The 6,209-nt window shown below is 50.0% G+C and overlaps 1 long non-coding RNA gene across 1 annotated transcript; it reads right to left on the bottom strand.

The window, feature by feature from the left end:
• Nucleotides 1-1,621: 1,621 nt before the first annotated feature.
• On the bottom strand, nucleotides 1,622-2,347 carry LOC100898885 (uncharacterized). Its single transcript, XR_145341.1, has 3 exons — nucleotides 2,014-2,347; nucleotides 1,880-1,918; nucleotides 1,622-1,773 (listed from the first exon to the last, which is right to left on the bottom strand). It is a non-coding gene; the product is annotated as an uncharacterized LOC100898885 (long non-coding RNA).
• Nucleotides 2,348-6,209: the final 3,862 nt, after the last annotated feature.

Here is a 6,209-nt window from a genome sequence, read left to right as displayed (position 1 = left end):
CAAGCTATTTTTTACCACCAAAGAGTACCCTTATGACGGTGATCATAATAAATGAAACGGAACTTTGTAATATAGTTGGTCTTGAAACACAAATTGTTTTCTCTATTTACCGCGCTGGCTTTGCGATCCTTACCGCGAATAGCGCGAGCGTACTCAAGAAAACCGTCCGGAACGGAATCGCTCTGAGCGTAGGGCACATGTGAGACTTCAAAATTGAATATTATGTGGCATTTTGCGGAACCACTTCGGCAAACATCGACTTTGAAAAAACGAACCTCACTGAACTCGAAGATCCGAATATGTACTACCTCATCCCCGAAGCTATTGTCAATGACGGCACTGACAGACACACATATTGAGGCAGTCAAACAGTTGGAAACCGTGCGCGAGAAATACATTGATGGGGAAATACCCGTGGTGTACGCTGACGAAGGGCGACCACTCTGGGTTGAGCTGGACCAGGGGCAAAATAAGTCCGGGAAACGCAGGACAGGGTATAGAGAGAAGGGATGTTTTGAAAACCAAGCCGTCACCCATGCATATACAGTGCATGCATATTTAGAGGAACGGGAATTGACCGCGGTCGGCGAGTATAACAATAAGAAAAGTAGTACCTTACTCGCATCAGGGAGAGCACGGATGCTACCGACTCCGAAGTACCGCAGTGAGCTTCAAAATCGACCACCCATATTGTTGTTCGTGAGGGTTAGGGGAAGAAACTATCCAGTACGTACGTTTTTTCGAGGAAGAGCAACTCCGCGAGGAATTCGTGCTCTAGGAGCTTCTGCGGAATACCAAGGAACTTCAGGAACGATGCGTAGCGGAGTTCCTCGCGATGGGAGGGGGAGACTCTACTGATCTGCTGAGGGATCGTCTTCGAGGTGAATTGGATGTGATCCCGTAGTGAAGCGTCGCAGGATGAGTGAAACCATGGAGCGTGCGCCATAGATACAAAAGGATCCTCTCCGGAAAAAATCATGAGTCATGATGACGCGCTATCGATATAGGTTATCGAGTACGCAAAGAGCTACGAGCTCACGTGGAATCGATATGCATGTTCTGAAAGCTTTCAGGCTATTCCTGTTCCTGCATCTCGAGTTGAGTCACACAGGGTCTCCACCTTGAATGATAATCGTTGATGGGATCCTGCTTCATCACTCAATTATATCAAAGACCAATCAAAGAAGGAATCGGGGGAACCGGATGTGAGGGAAGGATTCCTGGGCCGATCTCGAGGCTTCTTAGAGCAGAATCAACATGAAGCGCAAGTGAGAGTTGACTCTAGACCTACGCTGCTCAACGCAAGTTTGTGTTCGCTGACTTCTCGAGCTACCGCCTAGCGACTGCACCGTCCCTCGCGGTCTGCACCGTCCGACTCAGGTACAAAAATCAGAGAAATCAGGATAAGTTCCGATGCTCACCTTGCCTCCATGGCACCGCATATCGGATCTGGAGCAGATAGCATGTTTCGATGTAGCGAGCGAGACGAGGAAGCTATCCTCTCAGCCGATAGAGGGACATTCTTGCTCAGAAGGCTTCAAGGCCGACGAATCATGACTCAGCTCTACGTATGTTATTGCTCAGCCAGCCGGAATGCTTTTGAAGAGAATACGATTCGTAATTGTCAGAACCCTAAACTTCTTGCGCAGAAGACGGGATTTATTAGGACTTAATTCACAATATGGACAGAATCGCTCCCATCCGATTCACGCAGCGACTGTGCACTATCTGGATTCGGCTAGGCTAAAGCCCCTTGTATCGAGTCGATCATGTCTGCAATTAGGAACAAGCTCTGATTAGGGATTGGATCGGACAATGTCCGCATTTTTCAATCCTTGTCACACTTTCAGTGAAATCAGTGTTCCAAAGTTTCCCTTACCGGGAAGACCCGCGGCGATTGCACGAACCACTTGGAAAACTGTAAGATCCGAGAAATTCGACGAATGAACGAGAATAGATGATGAGATTGAAGCTATTTTTAAAATGACGGAGTTCTAGATTTCTGCAGCTCACCTCGTCGAAGGATGTCACCCACGGTCCTCTCGGCTTCGGCAGCATCGTTCTGAGCAGTGGCGACTGCCAGAGTCGCCAAAATCACGAAGGCGATGGAGACCCAGACGCTCATTTTGAGACTGAGTTATCCTTCGACCGAATTCAGAATGACTATAAGAGCAGTCAGCCGTATGTTTATGAAAATCGTCTGGAGCAGTAGATGTGAGCGGTCCGAGGTATACTGCCCGCACTGACTGAGATCCGAGGGCTGTTCGAACGATCTCAGGGAGATGGAATGGTCTTCATCCCAGGCATTCGAGACTCGCGAATAGATAGTCGCGTTCGCATGGAATTCCAACCACAGCATTAATAATAATAATTGATCCCTCCTCCGCCATCGCGTCAGAGACGGGAGAAGTTATGCGACTTCATCGATCGACCTAGGCAAATTTTCCCTCCGTATGGTAGATTCTTCAGAATAATCTCCCGGATAATTCTTAGCAGATTATTCGGAGTTCCGACTCCTGCATGACTTGTGAATGATACTCGGAACCTCGCTCTGAATATCGAGAACTGAGGAACTTCCTCAGCTGGCGGCATAGCTTCTCCTAGATCTATCCACCTTATGGGAGAGATCCGCGCCCGAGCTCAATGTTTATGGCGTCGATCAGGCAAGTGGAATCCGACCCAAGTGGATGTTGCGAATTCAGAGACCTCTTCCAAAACTGTGCCGGACGCTCCCAGTCGAGTGCCGTGAGTGCCAATCGGGACTGCTAGCAATCAAGCGACGGGATGAATCGACGATTCCGAAGCTCAGGAGAGGAGACATGATGGGGTTTCTGTACTCTGATACGGCGGTAAGTGTAGTTATCGCTTACGCTAAGATCGACTCCGAGCTCGATCACTGCTTCAGACCTAATGTCGTACTTGTTTGATACATTGCTCCGATTCCACATCGCTCGCAGCGAGAGGCTCGTCGACAATTGAAAGATTTCGACAGCAAGCTTTCGCCTCACGATACTCCTCACTACTCATTTGGTGAGCATCTACAAGGAGAGGGGAAGGATTCTAGTGGTCCCCGAATGGGGAAATTCAAGACGACGCTCTGCAATGAGCTGAATGCCGCCTCTCTGTCGACGGCATTCCTCAGACCTGACTTTCCGGCTCGGTCGCTTAGCTTCGGAGCGAAGCACGGAAAGTTCGTCAATCGGACGGGGAGAGTCCACGGTCAGGCGCACCTTGCTGATTATTTCCGAAAACACGCGAAACAGCGGAAAAAACTTGAACGCGATATCGGGGCCTACGACGCGGGAATCGATTGGGTGGTTCGCTCTTCGAGGCAGTTTCAGACCTGACTCGTGCTCGAGATCGGCAGCGATATCTCCTCGTTCTTGCATAACAGAATATGCATGTCATGCCTTGTTCTCTCCTCAAATTGATTTGTTCGAGATGTATCTACTATCCGATTTTTCCAGGTGGTACGGAGAGCATGTCGCGGCACCCCGATGAAGAGAGAGAGGGATGAACAGAGAGGGTGGTTGAAGATTTGAATCTGATTCGCATCTGATTTTGTTCCTTAGGGAATCCATCGATATGCGTGCATGAGGTGCGATTTCTCGCAGCGTCAAGCCGGCCAAGGAGAGATATCGAAGACATCAGCTCCGATTCGCGCTCGACTCATTTGGACGCGGAAAGCCCGGACACCCTTTCAAAAAGAGGGTCCCAATCTACAAGGGCAGCGGTACGAAAGTCGAATGGAGAAATATAGAGATATTCGCGTCCCGCGGTTCGAATGACCATCATCGCACCAGCCGCCCATTTGTCAGGCTCGATGAATCGTTGGACGATTGGAAAAAAAACTGAGACACGCGCGGAATAAAATATGAGCTCATTCGCCACAATTATTATAATCTTGAGGGGGGAAATTATTGTATTCTCCTTGGGGAGCCCACTCCGGCATTCTCCTTGGAAGAATGCGTGCAATATTCGCTCCTGCTCATAAAAAACTTGATGTACTCCGAGGCATTTACCGAGATTCCAAGCAAGCCATGGACCTCACGTCAGTCGGGGATCATTGCAGGAACGGACTCGAATAGAAGTGGGGACCTCCGAGATAAAAAATGTTCCAATTAAATCAACTGCGTAACCGCGAGTCTTCGTAATCACAGGAAGGTAGATGTCCTTCCCCGCGTGAGCCACTCCAGGCAATTCGGCGAATGATTCCGGACAATTCCTCTTACATGTAGTGGAATCGGTTTCTTCTTCACGAGGTCTTCATCCTCCCGTAAGCGGCCTGTGGAGCATCTGCGACATGAGATCGAAGAAGCAATCAGAGTCGATCAGATCCCGGCAGGGATGCTGGCAGCCGACTCCAATGTGCTTCTCTTTATGAGGTTATCGTTGGGTATGCCCGTCTACTCTTCGACCATCCACGACCGCCGCCTTTGTTGGAGACTGCCCGTGTGCTCCGCCCGTTCAGAAACAGGGAATTGACTCCGGTCGTTCATTCTGGTATCAATCTGGTTCATCGAATCAAACGAAGAAGTACCTCGGTCATACTGTAAACGCACCCGCACGAGTCGCGGGAGAACTTTTGAACTTTTCGCGACTCGAGTACAGTTTGTAAGAGATATGCTTATAAGAGAATCGCACATATAGGAGACCGACGAGATTCACCAGTTTCCGAGCCCATAGACTTCCATGCTGAAGAATTCGCCTGAAAGAGACTCGCTTATTAGAGAAACTCGCTTGAAAGAGGGTCGACGCCCGCACCATCCAGCCTTCCATTCGCTCATGAGAGATCGAGGCTCCTCTCGAAATGCCCTTCTCTCTTCCGGGAGATTGTTGTGGCAAAACCAGAACGACAGAGGGAACGTTGAATGCACGTCTTAGACGGAAGCGAATCTTTCCAGTCAGTCGCGCGATTTCGCGTTCGATTCTATGGCTTTGACGACAGCGGTCGGAATGTCGCGAAAAACACTCTCCACGCTTGGAAAGGTTTCGGTGTTGGACTTTTTGAAATAAAAGCCATTCACAGTGCCGTCGAAAAGCTAAGCATCGGAAAGTGAACCATCTTCAAGATGAAGGAAGATGAGTGTGATCTCCGACTTGAACTTCTGGGGAACGAGAACGCGAATCGGAAACGTGAGCGAGCTTCCGCAGTGGAGTCCACAGGATTCATCTTGGGAGTGCTAGATCGGGTCCTCGCATGGGGCTGATTTCCGAGCCGGAGAGCTCGCAACCGAGCCCGGTCACTACAGCTTCCGAGCCCCGAATGGCTGGGTGCATCGCTCCAAGAAGCGCCATTAGATTCGGTTCTTCAAGCTGAACGGCGAAAGAGCAGCGGCGGGTCACGAATCAGCAAATGAATGGATCGACCATGTTTAGCCCGCCATTATCGAAGGATTCGCCCCGGACCAGATCTACAACGCTGATGAATCTGGGCTATTTTTCAAGGCGACGTCTCCCGGAACGCTTGCTGCTTCAATAAACGACCCCTCGGGAGGGAAGTCTGAGAGGGATCGTCTGGCAGTCCTCTTTGTGTCGAACTGCGATTGCACAGACAAGATGATCTTCGCGATAGGAAAACCCAAAAATCCTCGTTGCTTCTCCCGCGGTCCTGTGCCGATCCCGTACTACAGCAGCACGAAGGCTTGGATGACGATCTGGATCTGGTCAGATATCCTCCGGGATGGGATAGAGAACTAGAATCTCGGAAGATCTTGCTTGGAGACGGATAGCAGATTTCGACGAAGCCTTAAAACATACAGCACCTCTCTCAGTTGAAGAGTCCGACTTTTCCCCTTAGACATGAATGTCACACGGGTTGGTACGGAACCTGGAGCGCTCAGGGTCCTGGAACCCCAAGGGGAAGTACTGCTGAGCCCGCAGAAGAGCCACTTGTCATAAATTGGAAGCAACTGTCACTCTGAAGAACATTCGCTTGATTTTCATGCCACCCAACACGACCTCCTTGATCAAACCCATGGATCAGAGGATTATCAGAGCAACTGAAGCTCACTATCGTTCGCAAGTCTTGAGACTCCTCCTGCGGGACCTGGAATCAGGGAGAGCGATCGAGGAATGTGCGAAGTCTGTCGATGTTTTGAGGGCTCTCCACCTACTGCGACAGGCCTGGTCCCAAATTGGCCGAAAGACTATCCAGGACTGTTTCAAGAAAGCTGGATTCGTATCAAGATGACCGAACGATGACGGGG

The sequence above is a fragment of the Galendromus occidentalis genome, unplaced genomic scaffold, assembly GCF_000255335.2.
Source record: "Galendromus occidentalis unplaced genomic scaffold, Mocc_1.1 scf7180000077086, whole genome shotgun sequence".
Classification (NCBI taxonomy): Eukaryota; Metazoa; Arthropoda; class Arachnida; order Mesostigmata; family Phytoseiidae; genus Galendromus; species Galendromus occidentalis.
This window is presented reverse-complemented; position numbering and strand designations above follow the sequence as displayed.